The sequence below is a fragment of the Hydra vulgaris genome, chromosome 03 (genome assembly GCF_038396675.1).
Source record: "Hydra vulgaris chromosome 03, alternate assembly HydraT2T_AEP".
Lineage (NCBI taxonomy): Eukaryota > Metazoa > Cnidaria > Hydrozoa > Anthoathecata > Hydridae > Hydra > Hydra vulgaris.
In genome coordinates, this window is record NC_088922.1 from 30,744,991 (window position 1) to 30,762,973 (window position 17,983).

Genomic DNA, 17,983 nt, shown 5'->3' on the forward strand with positions numbered 1-17,983 from the left:
AAATACTTACAAAAAGAGAATTGATTGTTTATGCATTTTACCATTGCGGTTTGCATCCGTAAAGAAATCCAGTGACCAACTTTGAATACAAAAAAAAAGGTGTTTAATAAAACGACAATTCACCAGACCTAAGTTTATCTTATTTCAGGACTGTTGTACCTTCTCCGAAAAAAAAAGCAAACCTACTCACTTAAAACGCCATATTGCTCTTACCACATCATCAGATAATGTTAAGTTTATAAAGGAGCCTCCTGCTAAAAAGGCTACAATAAAAAATGTGGTCTGTGCTAAACAGAAGTGAAAAAGATAAATCAGTCAAAACAAAAACATAGTAGACTTATTTTTCAGATAATTCTGATCACTAAAGTTTATGCCGTGGTTTTATTCTAAAAAACAAAACTGATAAAGGCTTATGTTGCGTTTATGCAGCTGTTTGGGAAGAAAAAAACGAAGATTGACTTAAATGTTTAAGATACAGTCAATGAGCATCAATTTGTAGCTATCTGTCGGCTATTAGTAGTTCTATCTATATTATTTAGGGGTTTACTATTCTAGATTAAGGAAATCATCCTACTATTACCTCAAAAATAATGTTTTATATTAAAGCTTTTTTCTCCTAAATAAGCTGTCTTTACCATTAATAAATAATTTTGTCTGTCGCCCAAATGATGTATTTTTCAATTAGTTAAGTTGTACTGACGAATTCGCCCCGTAATTGGGGAATTCGCTTCTCATGACTTGATAATGAAAAAATGAAGTTCTACGCAAAAGTAACTTTAGAATTAATTTATTTTGATTTAATACATTAACAAAGTAGAGACTCTAGTTAATAAAAAAACACTTTTAAACTAGAAAAGTTCACTTATCAATGGTTCCTCCTATAATATTTCTTAATTGCTAGAGTTGTCCAGGTGTTTCTACAATTCTCCTAAACACTCTAGAAAGTTCAAGGAACTCCAGAACTTTCAAGAAACTTTCAGAACTTTCTAGAACGTTCCAAAAGTAGCTGTTCAAAAGTATAAAAGCACAAGTGGTGTTATTGCAGACTGAAATGATAACGAATTGTAGTTGACGAGAAGTTATTTATTTGATATGACATCAAATGGCTGTTTGAATTCAGGTGATTCATTCTGCCACGTGTGCGGACAACTCATAAAGACAAGAGCGAAAAAGTGTTCCGTGGAAGCAAGTTGTATGATGAGTGAGGCCAACAAGGCATATTTTGGCATGCCGGTCGGGGACCAAGACAAATCTTGGGTACCGTATTTCACATGTGAATATTGGAAGTAAACACTTGAAGGTAAACTGAATAGTTACTTCTCGCTTAGATGTGTTTTAATTTATTTTCATAAATTTTCAATGTAGATCTAGTTTATTTCAAGGAGTTGTAATTTATGAAGTTTTGCCATAAGTTGTGTACTGCAGACAAACACGTTCTTAAAATCGTTCCATATTTTGAAATTTTATGTCCTTTTTCATGCTTATCTTTCCTTGTAGATGATTTGGAAGATGAACGAACTAGAGCAGTTAGGCTGATATTAAAATGTCGAGACGATCCTCCAGCTGCCCCAGTTGATAAATCTATGGTTGCATTAGTGTTAACAAAATTCCTAACATAGAAAATTTGAATATTGAGTGTGATACATAGAAAGAGCTAGTTTCTGATTATCAACTAATCTATGAGCCTTTTGCTTCTAAGAGCTTATCTTGTCAGGAACTTCATAATATGATTTAATGCAGACCAAATCCTAGTTTTCTTGGCTGGGACTTTCCATTACACAGTTAGTCTGTTGAGCGTACTTGTTTCTGAAGTTTCAAAAAAAGCTTATTCTTTACAGAATAGACATGGCTTAGATTTAAAAAAACAAAAAAGTTTAATGACAAGAAGATAGTTTAATTCTAAAAATGATTATGATGCATAAATATTTATTGTTTTAACTTTCTCCACATCCCACATTTTATAATTTATATTATTGTAACAAATTATAAAACTAATAGTTAAAAAGCACACACTTGTTTTAATAAGTTTTATTTGACCCAAACCAAGAATAAATTGTTGTAAAAATTCATTATTTTGTTTGGTAATATTTGGCATTACTGTCGGATCGTATCTAGGAGGAAACTAAGGCAGATCTGGCTGTAGGAACTTTGCACCCATGGATCTGAAAATTTTTAAGTAACTAAATAATTCTCTAGATCGGATATAAGGTTGGATCTAGATCGGATATAAGGTCATATAATTGGGTTTAGTGTGTTAAATTTAGGGAAAAAATTGAGTGCGCTGTGAGCTTCATTTTTATAATATTAAATTTGAGAGAAAAATGAGAAAAGAATAGTAGCTTTCATTGAGCTATCAATCGAACCTTATTCATATACTCCAAGGTTTTTTTATCTTCAACTTTGTTTATTATCTTCAAGGTTTTACGTTTAACTGTTGGAGATCAAATTCTGCTTCCAAAAATTGACCTCCCAAACCCAAAAAATCGTCGAAACGGCAAATGCCCCTCAGATCGTCTATCTGGACATACCTTCTTCCATCGCCCAAGTACTATACAGCCCTGATCTGCCTGTTACAATTCCTCCAACGCAGCATCAGCAATCTTTAGGAGACAGCAGCGTATCAGATTGCAAGGCGGATACTGGAGATATGAAATACGATCCCGGAGCTGATAAAACTAAAAAACAAAGCTGTGTTGCTTCACAATGAAGACAAATACCCGTCTCTCCCGATGGCCCAATCTGTGCATCTCAAATAGGACTACATCAGTGTCACAATGTTACTGAGTGCAATAAAGTTTGATGATTATGGATGGGAGGTCATCGGTGACTGAAAATGGTATCATTCTTCATGAGTCTTCAAGGAGGTTTTACGAAATTTTCTTGTTTTCTCTAGGACAGTCGTGACACTAAGGCGTATTATCGCACAAAAAACTGGTCACAACGGACCGAGTTTTCTGTTGGGTATAGCAATGTGAAGTAGGAACCGCTGATAGAACCTCATTAAGTGCTCATGCTACTGCACATCAAGTTAGGTCTCATTATGCAATTTGTCACTACTCTTGACAAGGAGTCAGCAGCATTTCAATACCTGCAAGATCTTTTTCATTATTTTCTTATTTTAAGTAAGTTTTTGTACATAAAAAGGGGTTTTGTCGTAAAAATCTTAGGTTCCCTTGCTCACCTCAAGTTTATTTGACCATTTTTTCTAATAAACCCACAGAATCTACAAAAATATTACAAAAGATTCCAAAAGAAATCAGTGAAAACCTGTTTTTTTGTTGCATTTGCATTATTTTCTTATTTTAAGTAAGTTTTTGTACATAAAAAGGGGTTTTGTCGTAAAAATCTTAGGTTCCTTTGCTCTCCTCAAGTTTATTTGACCATTTTTTTCAATAAACCCACAGAATCTACAAAAATCATACAAAAGATTCCAAAAGAAATCAGTGAAAACCTGTTTTTTTGTTGCATTTGCATTATTTTCTTATTTTAAGTAAGTTTTTGTACATAAAAAGGGATTTTGTCGTATAAATCTTAGGTTCCTTTGCTCTCCTCAAGTTTATTTGACCATTTTTTTCAATAAACCCACAGAATCTATAAAAATAATACAAAAGATTCCAAAAGAAATCAGTGAAAACCTGTTTTTTTGTTGCATTTGCGTTATTTTCTTATTTTAAGTAAGTTTTTGTACATAAAAAGGGGTTTTGTCGTAAAAATCTTAGGTTCCTTTGCTAACCTCAAGTTTATTTGACCATTTTTTCTAATAAACCCACAGAATCTACAAAAATATTACAAAAGATTCCAAAAGAAATCAGTGAAAACCTGTTTTTTTGTTGCATTTGCATTATTTTCTTATTTTAAGTAAGTTTTTGTACATAAAAAGGGGTTTTGTCGTAAAAATCTTAGGTTCCTTTGCTCACCTCAAGTTTATTTGACCATTTTTTCTAATAAACCCACAGAATCTACAAAAATATTACAAAAGATTCCAAAAGAAATCAGTGAAAACCTGTTTTTTAGATGCATTTGCATTATTTTCTTATTTTAAGTAAGTTTTTGTACATAAAAAGGGGTTTTGTCGTAAAAATCTTAGGTTCCCTTGCTCACCTCAAGTTTATTTGACCATTTTTTCTAATAAACCCACAGAATCTACAAAAATATTACAAAAGATTCCAAAAGAAATCAGTGAAAACCTGTTTTTTTGTTGCATTTGCATTATTTTCTTATTTTAAGTAAGTTTTTGTACATAAAAAGGGGTTTTGTCGTAAAAATCTTAGGTTCCTTTGCTAACCTCAAGTTTATTTGACCATTTTTTCTAATAAACCCACAGAATCTACAAAAATATTACAAAAGATTCCAAAAGAAATCAGTGAAAACCTATTTTTTTGTTGCATTTGCATTATTTTCTTATTTTAAGGAAGTTTTTGTACATAAAAAGGGGTTTTGTCGTAAAAATCTTAGGTTCCTTTGCTCACCTCAAGTTTATTTGACCATTTTTTCAAATAAACCCACAGAATCTACAAAAGTATTACAAAAGATTCCACAAGAAATCATTGAAAACCTGTTTTTTTGTTGCATTTGCATTATTTTCTTATTTTAAGTAAGTTTTTGTACATAAAAAGGGGTTTTGTCGTAAAAATCTTAGGTTCCTTTGCTCTCCTCAAGTTTATTTGACCATTTTTTTCAATAAACCCACAGAATCTACAAAAATAATACAAAAGATTCCAAAAGAAATCAGTGAAAACCTGTTTTTTTGTTGCATTTGCATTATTTTCTTATTTTAAGTAAGTTTTTGTACATAAAAAGGGATTTTGTCGTATAAATCTTAGGTTCCTTTGCTCTCCTCAAGTTTATTTGACCATTTTTTTTAATAAACCCACAGAATCTATAAAAATAATACAAAAGATTCCAAAAGAAATCAGTGAAAACCTGTTTTTTTGTTGCATTTGCGTTATTTTCTTATTTTAAGTAAGTTTTTGTACATAAAAAGGGGTTTTGTCGTAAAAATCTTAGGTTCCTTTGCTAACCTCAAGTTTATTTGACCATTTTTTCTAATAAACCCACAGAATCTACAAAAATATTACAAAAGATTCCATAAGAAATCAGTGAAAACCTGTTTTTTAGATGCATTTGCATTATTTTCTTATTTTAAGTAAGTTTTTGTACATAAAAAGGGGTTTTGTCGTAAAAATCTTAGGTTCCTTTGCTCACCTCAAGTTTATTTGACCATTTTTTCTAATAAACCCACAGAATCTACAAAAATATTACAAAAGATTCCAAAAGAAATCAGTGAAAACCTGTTTTTTTGTTGCATTTGCATTATTTTCTTATTTTAAGTAAGTTTATGTACATAAAAAGGAGTTTTGTCGTAAAAATCTTAGGTTCCTTTGCTCACCTCAAGTTTATTTGACCATTTTTTCTAATAAACCCACAGAATCTACAAAAATATTACAAAAGATTCCAAAAGAAATCAGTGAAAACCTGTTTTTTTGTTGCATTTGCATTATTTTCTTATTTTAAGTAAGTTTTTGTACATAAAAAGGGGTTTTGTCGTAAAAATCTTAGGTTCCTTTGCTCACCTCAAGTTTAATTGACCATTTTTTCAAATAAACCCACAGAATCTACAAAAGTATTACAAAAGATTCCAAAAGAAATCAGTGAAAACCTGTTTTTTTGTTGCATTTGCATTATTTTCTTATTTTAAGTAAGTTTTTGTACATAAAAAGGGGTTTTGTCGTAAAAATCTTAGGTTCCTTTGCTCACCTCAAGTTTATTTGACCATTTTTTCTAATAAACCCACAGAATCTACAAAAATATTACAAAAGATTCCAAAAGAAATCAGTGAAAACCTGTTTTTTTGTTGCATTTGCATTATTTTCTTATTTTAAGTAAGTTTTTGTACATAAAAAGGGGTTTTGTCGTAAAAATCTTAGGTTCTATTGCTCACCTCAAGTTTATTTGACCATTTTTTCTAATAAACCCACAGAATCTACAAAAATATTACAAAAGATTCCAAAAGAAATCAGTGAAAACCTGTTTTTTTGTTGCATTTGCATTATTTTCTTATTTTAAGTAAGTTTTTGTACATAAAAAGGGGTTTTGTCGTAAAAATCTTAGGTTCCTTTGCTCACCTCAAGTTTATTTGACCATTTTTTCAAATAAACCCACAGAATCTACAAAAATATTACAAAAGATTCCAAAAGAAATCAGTGAAAACCTGTTTTTTTTGTTGCATTTGCATTATTTTCTTATTTTAAGTAAGTTTTTGTACATAAAAAGGGGTTTTGTCGTAAAAATCTTAGGTTCCTTTGCTCACCTCAAGTTTATTTGACCATTTTTTCAAATAAACCCACAGAATCTACAAAAATATTACAAAAGATTCCAAAAGAAATCAGTGAAAACCTGTTTTCTTGCTGCATTTGCATTATTTTCTTATTTTAAGTAAGTTTTTGTACATAAAAATGGGTTTTGTCGTAAAAATCTTAGGTTCCTATGCTCTCCTCAAGTTTATTTGACCATTTTTTTCAATAAACCCACAGAATCTATAAAAATAATACAAAAGATTTCAAAAGAAATCAGTGAAAACCTGTTTTTTTGTTGCATTTACATTATTTTCTTATTTTAAGTAAGTTTTTGTACATAAAAAGGGGTTTTGTCGTTAAAATCTTAGGTTCCTTTGCTCACCTCTAGTTTATTTGACGATTTTTTAGAATAAACCCACAGAATATACAAAAATATTACAAAAGATTTTAAAAGAAATCAGTGAAAACCTGTTTTTTTGTTGCATTTGCATTATTTTCTTATTTTAAGTAAGTTTTTGTACATAAAAAGGGGTTTTGTCGAAAAAATCTTAGGTTCCTTTGCTCACCTCAAGTTTATTTGACCATTTCTTCTAATAAACCCACAGAATCTACAAAAATATTACAAAAGATTCCAAAAGAAATCAGTGAAAACCTGTTTTTTTGTTGCATTTGCATTATTTTCTTATTTTAAGTAAGTTTTTGTACATAAAAAGGGGTTTTGTCGTAAAAATCTTAGGTTCCTATGCTCTCCTCAAGTTTATTTGACCATTTTTTTTAATAAACCCACAGAATCTATAAAAATAATACAAAAGATTCCAAAAGAAATCAGTGAAAACCTGTTTTTTTGTTGCATTTACATTATTTTCTTATTTTAAGTAAGTTTTTGTACATAAAAAGGGGTTTTGTCGTTAAAATCTTAGGTTCCTTTGTTCACCTCAAGTTTATTTGACCATTTTTTCTAATAAACCCACAGAATCTACAAAAATATTACAAAAGATTCCAAAAGAAATCAGTGAAAACCTGTTTTTTTGTTGCATTTGCATTATTTTCTTATTTTAAGTAAGTTTTTGTACATAAAAAGGGGTTTTGTCGTAAATATCTCAGGTTTCTTTGCTCACCTCAAGTTTATTTGACCATTTTTTCTAATAAACCCACAGAATCTACAAAAATATTACAAAAGATTCCAAAAGAAATCAGTAAAAACCTGTTTTTTTGTTGCATTTGCATTATTATCTTATTTTAAGTAAGTTTTCGTACATAAAAAGGGGTTTTGTCGTTAAAATCTTAGGTTCCTTTGCTCACCTCAAGTTTATTTGACGATTTTTTCTAATAAACCCACAAAATCTACAAAAATATTACAAAAGATTTTAAAAAAAATCAGTGAAAACCTGTTTTTTTGTTGCATTTGCATTATTTTCTTATTTTAAGTAAGTTTTTGTACATAAAAAGGGGTTTTGTCGTAAAAATCTTAGGTTCCTTTGCTCACCTCAAGTTTATTTGACCATTTTTTCTAATAAACCCACAGAATCTACAAAAATATTACAAAAGATTCCAAAAGAAATCAGTGAAAAACTGTTTTTTTGTTGCATTTGCATTATTTTCTTATTTTAAGTAAGTTTTTGTACATAAAAAGGGGTTTTGTCGTAAAAATCTTAGGTTCCTTTGCTCTCCTCAAGTTTATTTGACCATTTTTTCTAATAAACCCACAGAATCTACAAAAATATTACAAAAGATTCCATAAGAAATCAGTGAAAACCTGTTTTTTAGATGCATTTGCATTATTTTCTTATTTTAAGTAAGTTTTTGTACATAAAAAGGGGTTTTGTCGTAAAAATCTTAGGTTCCTCTGCTCACCTCAAGTTTATTTGACCATTTTTTCTAATAAACCCACAGAATCTACAAAAATATTACAAAAGATTCCAAAAGAAATCATTGAAAACCTGTTTTTTTGTTGCATTTGCATTATTTTCTTATTTTAAGTAAGTTATTGTTCATAAAAAGGGGTTTTGTCGTAAAAATCTTAGGTTCCTTTGCTCACCTCAAGTTTATTTGACCATTTTTTCTAATAAACCCACAGAATCTACAAAAATATTACAAAAGATTCCAAAATAAATCAGGGAAAACTTGTTTTTTTGTTGCATTTGCATTATTTTCTTATTTTAAGTAAGTTTTTGTACATAAAAAGGGGTTTTGTCGTAAAAATCTTAGGTTCCTTTGCTCACCTCAAGTTTATTTGACCATTTTTTCAAATAAACCCACAGAATCTACAAAAGTATTACAAAAGATTTCAAAAGAAATCAGTGAAAACCTGTTTTTTTTGTTGCATTTGCATTATTATCTTATTTTAAGTAAGTTTTTGTACATAAAAAGGGGTTTTGTCGTTAAAATCTTAGGTTCCTTTGCTCACCTCTAGTTTATTTGACCATTTTTTCAAATAAACCCACAGAATCTACAAAAATATTACAAAAGATTCCAAAAGAAATCAGTGAAAACCTGTTTTCTTGCTGCATTTGCATTATTTTCTTATTTTAAGTAAGTTTTTGTACATAAAAAGGGGTTTTGTCGTAAAAATCTTAGGTTCCTTTGCTCTCCTCAAGTTTATTTGACCATTTTTTTCAATAAACCCACAGAATCTATAAAAATAATACAAAAGATTCCAAAAGAAATCAGTGAAAACCTGTTTTTTTGTTGCATTTACATTATTTTCTTATTTTAAGTAAGTTTTTGTACATAAAAAAGGGTTTTGTCGTAAAAATCTTAGGTTCCTTTGCTCACCTCAAGTTTATTTGACTATTTTTTCTAATAAACCCACAGAATCTACAAAAATATTACAAAAGATTATAAAAGAAATCAGTGAAAACCTGTTTTTTTGTTGCATTTGCATTATTTTCTTATTTTAAGTAAGTTTTTGTTCATAAAAAGAGGTTTTGTCGTAAAAATCTTAGGTTCCTTTGCTCACCTCAAGTTTATTTGACCATTTTTTTTAATAAACCCACAGAATCTACAAAAATATTACAAAAGATTCCAAAAGAAATCAGTGAAAACCTGTTTTTTTGTTGCATTTGCATAATTTTCTTATTTTAAGTAAGTTTTTGTACATAAAAAGGGGTTTTGTCGTAAAAATCTTAAGTTCATTTGCTCACCTCAAGTTTATTTGACCATTTTTTCTAATAAACCAACAGAATTTACAAAAATAATACAAAAGATTCCAAAAGAAATCAGTGAAAACCTGTTTTTATGTTGCATTTGCATTATTTTCTTATTTTAAGTAAGTTTTTGAACATAAAAAGGGGTTTTGTCGTAAAAATCTTAGGTTCCTTTGCTCACCTCAAGTTTATTTGACCATTTTTTCAAATATACCCACAGAATCTACAAAAATATTACAAAAGAATCCAAAAGAAATCAGTGAAAACCTGTTTTTTTGTTGCATTTGCATTATTTTCTTATTTTAAGTAAGTTTTTGTACATAAAATGGGGTTTTGTCGTAAAAATCTTAAGTTCATTTGCTCACCTCAAGTTTATTTGACCATTTTTTCTAATAACCCAACAGAATTTACAAAAATAATACAAAAGATTCCAAAAGAAATCAGTGAAAACCTGTTTTTATGTTGCATTTGCATTATTTTCTTATTTTAAGTAAGTTTTTGTACATAAAAAGGGGTTTTGTCGTAAAAATCTTAGGTTCCTTTGCTCACCTCAAGTTTATTTGACCATTTTTTCTAATAAACCCACAGAATCTACAAAAATATTACAAAAGATTCCAAAAGAAATCAGTGAAAACCTGTTTTTTTGTTGCATTTGCATTATTTTCTTATTTTAAGTAAGTTTTTGTACATTAAAAGGGGTTTTGTCGTAAAAATCTTAGGTTCCTTTGCTCAACTTAAGTTTATTTGACCATTTTTTCTAATAAACCCACAGAATCTACAAAAATATTACAAAAGATTCCAAAAGAAATCAGTAAAAACCTGTTTTTTTGTTGCATTTGCATTATTTTCTTATTTTAAGTAAGTTTTTGTACATAAAAAGGGGTTTTGTCGTAAAAATCTTAGGTTCCTTTGCTCACCTCAAGTTTATTTGACCAATTTTTCTAATAAACCCACAGAATCGACAAAAATATTACAAAAGATTCCAAAAGAAATCAGTAAAAACTGTTTTTTTGTTGCATTTGCATTATTTTCTTATTTTAAGTAAGTTTTTGTACATAAAAAGGGGTTTTGTCGTAAAAATCTTAGGTTCCTTTGCTCACCTCAAGTTTATTTGACCATTTTTTCTAATAAACCCACAGAATCTACAAAAATAATACAAAAGATTCTAAAAGAAATTAGTGAAATTCTGTTTTTTTGTTGCATTTGCATTATTATCTTATTTTAAGTAAGTTTTTGAACATAAAAAGGGGTTTTGTCGTAAAAATCTTAGATTCCTTTGCTCACCTCAAGTTTATTTGACCATTTTTTCTAATAAACCTACAGAATCTACAAAAATATTACAAAAGATTCCAAAAGAAATCAGTAAAAACCTCTCTTTTTGTTGCATTTGCATTATTTTCTTATTTTAAGTAAGTTTTTGTACATAAAAAGGTGTTTTGTCGTAAAAATCTTAGGTCCCCATTGCTCACCTCAAGTTTATTTGACCTTTTTTTCTAATAAACCCACAGAATCTACAAAAATATTACAAAAGATTCCAAAAGAAATCAGTGAAAACCTGTTTTTTTGTTGCATTTGCATTATTTTCTTATTTTAAGTAAGTTTTTGTACATAAAAAGGGGTTTTGTCGTAAAAATCTTAGGTTCCTTTGCTCAACTCAAGTTTATTTGACCATTTTTTCTAATAAACCCACAGAATCTACAAAAATATTACAAAAGATTCCAAAAGAAATCAGTGAAAACCTGTTTTTTTGTTGCATTTGCATTATTTTCTTATTTTAAGTAAGTTTTTGTACATAAAAAGGGGTTTTGTCGTAAAAATCTTAGGTTCCTTTGCTCACCTCAAGTTTATTTGACCAATTTTTCTAATAAACCCACAGAATCGACAAAAATATTACAAAAGATTCCAAAAGAAATCAGTAAAAACCTGTTTTTTTGTTGCATTTGCATTATTTTCTTATTTTACGTAAGTTTTTGTACATAAAAAGGGGTTTTGTCGTAAAAATCTTAGGTTCCTTTGCTCACCTCAAGTTTATTTGACCATTTTTTCTAATAAACCCACAGAATCTACAAAAATAATACAAAAGATTCTAAAAGAAATTAGTGAAATTCTGTTTTTTTGTTGCATTTGCATTATTATCTTATTTTAAGTAAGTTTTTGTACATAAAAAGGGGTTTTGTCGTAAAAATCTTAGATTCCTTTGCTCACCTCAAGTTTATTTGACCATTTTTTCTAATAAACCTACAGAATCTACAAAAATATAACAAAAGATTCCAAAAGAAATCAGTAAAAACCTCTCTTTTTGTTGCATTTGCATTATTTTCTTATTTTAATTAAGTTTTTGTACATAAAAAGGGGTTTTGTCGTAAAAATCTTAGGTCCCCATTGCTCACCTCAAGTTTATTTGACCTTTTTTTCTAATAAACCCACAGAATCTACAAAAATATTACAAAAGATTCCAAAAGAAATCAGTGAAAACCTGTTTTTTTGTTGCATTTACATTATTTTCTTATTTTTAGTAAGTTTTTGTACATAAAAAGGGGTTTTGTCGTAAAAATCTTAGGTTCCTTTGCTCACCTCAAGTTTATTTGACCATATTTTCAAATAAATCCACAGAATCTACAAATATATTACAAAAGATTCCAAAAGAAATCAGTGAAAACCTGTTTTTTTGATGCATTTGCATTATTTTCTTATTTTAAGTAAGTTTTTGTACATAAAAAATGGTTTTGTCGTAAAATTCTTAGGTTTCTTTGCTCACCTCAAGTTTATTTGACCATTTTTTCTAATAAACCCACAGAATCTACAAAATTATTACAAAAGATTCCAAAAGAAATCAGTAAAAACCTGTTTTTTTGTTGCATTTGCATTATTCTCTTATTTTAGGTAAGTTTTTGTACATAAAAAGGGGTTTTGTCGTAAAAATCTTAGGTCCCCATTGCTCACCTCAAGTTTATTTGACCTTTTTTTCTAATAAACCCACAGAATCTACAAAAATATTACAAAAGATTCCAAAAGAAATCAGTGAAAACCTGTTTTTTTATTGCATTTACATTATTTTCTTATTTTTAGTAAGTTTTTGTACATAAAAAGGGGTTTTGTCGTAAAAATCTTAGGTTCCTTTGCTCACCTCAAGTTTATTTGACCATATTTTCAAATAAACCCACAGAATCTACAAATATATTACAAAAGATTCCAAAATGCAATCAGTGAAAACCTGTTTTTTTGATGCATTTGCATTATTTTCTTATTTTAAGTAAGTTTTTGTACATAAAAAGGGGTTTTGTCGTAAAACTCTTCGGTTTCTTTGCTCACCTCAAGTTTATTTGACCATTTTTTCTAATAAACCCACAGAATCTACAAAATTATTACAAAAGATTCCAAAAGAAATCAGTAAAAACCTGTTTTTTTGTTGCATTTGCATTATTTTCTTATTTAAGTAAGTTTTTGTACATAAAAAGGGGTTTTGTCGTAAAAATCTTAGGTTCCTTTGCTCACCTCAAGTTTATTTGACCATTTTTTCTAATAAACCCAAAGCATCTACAAAAATATTACAAAAGATTCCAAAAGAAATCAGTGAAAACCTGTTTTTTTGTTGCATTTGTATTATTTCCTTATTTTAGGTAAGTTTTTAAACATAAAAAGGGGTTTTCTGGTAAAAATCTTAGGTTCCTTTGCTCACCTCAAGTTTATTTGACCATTTTTTCTAATAAACCCACAGAATCTACAAAAATATTATAAAAGATTATAAAAGAAATCAGTGAAAACCTGTTTTTTTGTTGCATTTGCATTATTTTCTTGATTTAAGTAAGTTTTTGTTCATAAAAAGAGGTTTTGTTGTAAAAATCTTAGATTCCTTTGCTCACCTCAAGTTTATTTGACCATTTTTTTTAATAAACCCACAGAATCTACAAAAATATTACAAAAGATTCCAAAAGAAATCAGTGAAAACCTGATTTTTTGTTGCATTTGCATTATTTTCTTATTTTAAGTAAGTTTTTGTACATAAAAAGGGGTTTTGTCGTAAAAATCTTAGGTACCTTTGCTCACCTCAAGTTTATTTGACCATTTTTTCTAATAAACCCACAGAATCTACAAAAATATTACAAAAGATTCCAAAAGAAATCAGTAAAAACCTGTTTTTTTTGTTGCATTTGCATTATTTTCTTATTTTAAGTAAGTTTTTATACATAAAAAGGGGTTTTGTCGTAAAAATCTTAGGTCCCCATTGCTCACCTCAAGTTTATTTGACCATTTTTTCTAATAAACCTACAGAATCTACAAAAATATTACAAAAGATTCCAAAAGAAATCAGTGAAAACCTGTTTTTTTGTTGCATTTACATTATTTTCTTATTTTTAGTAAGTTTTTGTACATAAAAAGGGGTTTTGTCGTAAAAATCTTAGGTTCCTTTGCTCACCTCAAGTTTATTTGACCATATTTTCAAATAAACCCACAGAATCTACAAATATATTACAAAAGATTCCAAAAGAAATCAGTGAAAACCTGTTTTTTTGTTGCATTTGCATTATTTTCTTATTTTTAGTAAGTTTTTGTACATAAAAAGGGGTTTTGTTGAAAACTCTTAGGTTTCTTTGCTCACCTCAAGTTTATTTGACCATTTTTTCTAATAAACCCACAGAATCTACAAAATTATTACAAAAGATTCCAAAAGAAATCAGTAAAAACCTGTTTTTTTGTTGCATTTGCATTATTTTCTTATTTTAAGTAAGTTTTTGTACATAAAAAGGGGTTTTGTCGTAAAAATCTTAGGTTCCTTTGCTCACCTCAAGTTTATTTGACCATTTTTTCTAATAAACCCACAGAATCTACAAAAATATTACAAAAGATTCCAAAAGAAATCAGTGAAAACCTGTTTTTTTGTTGCATTTGCATTATTTTCTTATTTTAAGTAAGTTTTTGTTTATAAAAAGGGGTTTTGTCGTAAAAATCTTAGGTTCCTTTGCTCACCTCAAGTTTATTTGACCATTTTTTCTAATAAACCCACAGAATCTACAAAAATATTACAAAAGATTCCAAAAGAAATCAGTGAAAACCTGTTTTTTTGTTGCATTTGCATTATTTTCTTATTTCATGTAAGTTTTTGTACATAAAAAGGGGTTTTGTCGTAAAAATCTTAGGTTCCTTTGCTCACCTCAAGTTTATTTGACCATTTTTTCTAATAAACCCAAAGCATCTACAAAAATATTACAAAAGATTCCAAAAGAAATCAGTGAAAACCTGTTTTTTTGTTGCATTTGCATTATTTCCTTATTTTAGGTAAGTTTTTAAACATAAAAAGGGGTTTTGTGGTAAAAATCTTAGGTTCCTTTGCTCACCTCAAGTTTATTTGACCATTTTTTCTAATAAACCCACAAAATCTACAAAAATATTATAAAAGATTATAAAAGAAATCAGTGAAAACCTGTTTTTTTGTTGCATTTGCATTATTTTCTTGATTTAAGTAAGTTTTTGTTCATAAAAAGAGGTTTTGTCGTAAAAATCTTAGATTCCTTTGCTCACCTCAAGTTTATTTGACCATTTTTTTTAATAAACCCACAGAATCTACAAAAATATTACAAAAGATTCCAAAAGAAATCAGTGAAAACCTGATTTTTTGTTGCATTTGCATTATTTTCTTATTTTAAGTAAGTTTTTGTACATAAAAAGGGGTTTTGTCGTAAAAATCTTAGGTTCCTTTGCTCACCTCAAGTTTATTTGACCATTTTTTCTAATAAACCCACAAAATCTACAAAAATATTACAAAAGATTCCAAAAGAAATCAGTGAAAACCTGTTTTTTTTGTTGCATTTGCATTATTTTCTAATTTTAAGTAAGTTTTTGTACATAAAAAGGGGTTTTGTCGTAAAAATCTTAGGTTCCTAAGCTCACCTCAAGTTTATTTGACCATTTTTTCTAATAAACCCACAGAATCGACAAAAATATTACAAAAGATTCTAACAGAAATCTTTAAAAACCTGTTTTTTGAATGTTTTTTAGAGAAATACTCATTTTAACAAAAAAGTTTTTTACATAAAATACTGCTTAAGCTCAAAAACATAAGTTTCCATAGTTGTTTTTGTTTTAATTGAACGTTTTTTCTGATAAACTCACAGAATCTACAAAAATATTACAAAAGATTCCAAAAGAAATCCGTGAAAGCCTGTTTTATTGTTGCATTTGCATTATTTTATTGATTTAAGTAAGTTTTTGTACATAAAAAGGGGTTTTGTCGTAAAAATCTTAGGTTCCTTTGCTCACCTCAAGTTTATTTGACCATTTTTTCTAATAAACCCACAGAATCTACAAAAATATCACAAAAGATTCCGAAAGAAATCAGTGAAAACCTGTTTTTTTGTTGCAATTATATTATTTTCTTGATTTAAGTAAGTTTTTGTACATAAAAAGGGGTTTTGTCGTAAAAATCTTAGGTTCCTTTGCTCACCTCAAGTTTATTTGACCATTTTTTCTAATAAACCCACAGAATCTACAAAAATATTACAAAAGATTCCAAAAGAAATCCGTGAAAATTTGTTTTTTTGTTGCATTTGCATTATTCTCTTATTTTAGGTAAGTTTTTGTTCATAAAAAGGGGTTTTGTCGTAAAAATCATAGGTTCCTTTGCTCACCTCAAGTTTTATTGACCATTTTTTATAATAAACACACAGAATCTACAAAAATATTACAAAAGATTCCATAGAAATCATTAAAAACCTGTTTTTTTGTTGCATTTGCATTATTTTCTTATTTTAAGTAAGTTTTTGTACATAAAAAGGGGTTTTGTCGTAAAAATCTTAGGTTCCTTTGCTCACCTCAAGTTTATTTGACCATTTTTTCTAATAAACCCATAGAATCTACAAAAATATTACAAAAGATTCCAAAAGAAAACAGTGAAAACCTGTTTTTTTGTTGCATTTGCATTATTTTCTTATTTTAAGTAAGTTTTTGTACATAAAAAGGGGTTTTGTTGTAAAAATCTTAGGTTCCTTTGCTCACCTCATATTTATTAGAATATTTTTTTTAATAAACCTACAGAATCTACAAAAATATTACAAAAGATTCCAAAAGAAATCAGTGAAAACCTGTTTTTTTGTTGCATTTGCATTATTTTCTTACTTTAAGTAAGTTTTTGTACAAAAAAAGGGGTTTTGTCGTAAAAATCTTAGGTTCCTTTGCTCACCTCAAGTTTATTTGACCATTTTTTCTAATAAACCCACAGAATCTACAAAAATATTACAAAAGATTCTAAAAGAAATCAGTGAAAACCTGTTTTTTTGTTGCATTTGGATTATTTTCTTATTTTAAGTAAGTTTTTGTACATAAAAAAGGGTTTTGTCGTAAAAATTTTAGGTTCCTTTGCTCACCTCAAGTTTATTTGACCATTTTTTCTAATAAACCCACAGAATCTACAAAAATATTACAAAAGATTCCAAAAGTAATCAGTGGAAACCTGTTTTATTGTTGCATTTGCATTATTTTCTTATTTTAAGTGAGTTTTTGTACAGAAAAAGAGGTTTTGTCGTAAAAATCTTATGTTTCTTTGCTTACCTCAAGTTTATTTGACCATTTTTTCTAATAAACCCACAGAATCTACAAGAATATTACAAAAGATTCCAAAAGAAATCAGTGGAAACCTGTTTTATTGTTGCATTTGCTTTATTTTCTTATTTTAAGTAAGTTTTTCTACATAAAAAGGGGTTTTGTCGTAAAAATCTTAGGTTCCTTTGCTCACCTCAAGTTTATTTGACCATTTTTTCTAATAAACCCACAGAATCTACAAAAATATTACAAAAGATTCCAAAAGAAATCAGTGAAAACCTGTTTTTTTGTTGCATTTGCATTATTTTCTTATTTTAAGTAAGTTTTTGTACATAAAAAGGGGTTTTGTCGTAAAAATCTTAGGTTCCTTTGCTCACCTCAAGTTTATTTGACCATTTTTTCTAATAAACCCACAGATTCTACAAAAATATTACAAAAGATTCCAAAAGAAATCAGTGAAAACCTGTTTTTTTGTTGCATTTGGATTATTTTCTTATTTTAAGTAAGTTTTTGTACATAAAAAAGGGTTTTGTCGTAAAAATTTTAGGTTCCTTTGCTCACCTCAAGTTTATTTGACCATTATTTCTAATAAACCCACAGAATTTACAAAAATATTACAAAAGATTCCAAAAGAAATCAGTGAAAACCTGTTTTTTTGTTGCATTTGCATTATTTTCTTATTTTAAGTAAGTTTTTGTACATAAAAAGGGGTTTTGTCGTAAAAATCTTAGGTTCCTTTGCTCACCTCATATTTATTTAAATATTTTTTTTAATAAACCTACAGAATCTACAAAAATATTACAAAAGATTCCAAAAGAAATCAGTGTAAACCTGTTTTTTTGTTGCATTTGCATTATTTTCTTATTTTAAGTAAGTTTTTGTACATAAAAAGGGGTTTTGTCGTAAAAATCTGAGGTTCCTTTGCTCACCTCAAGTTTATTTGACCATTTTTTTTAATAAACCCACAGCATCTACAAAAATATTACAAAAGATTCCAAAAGAAAT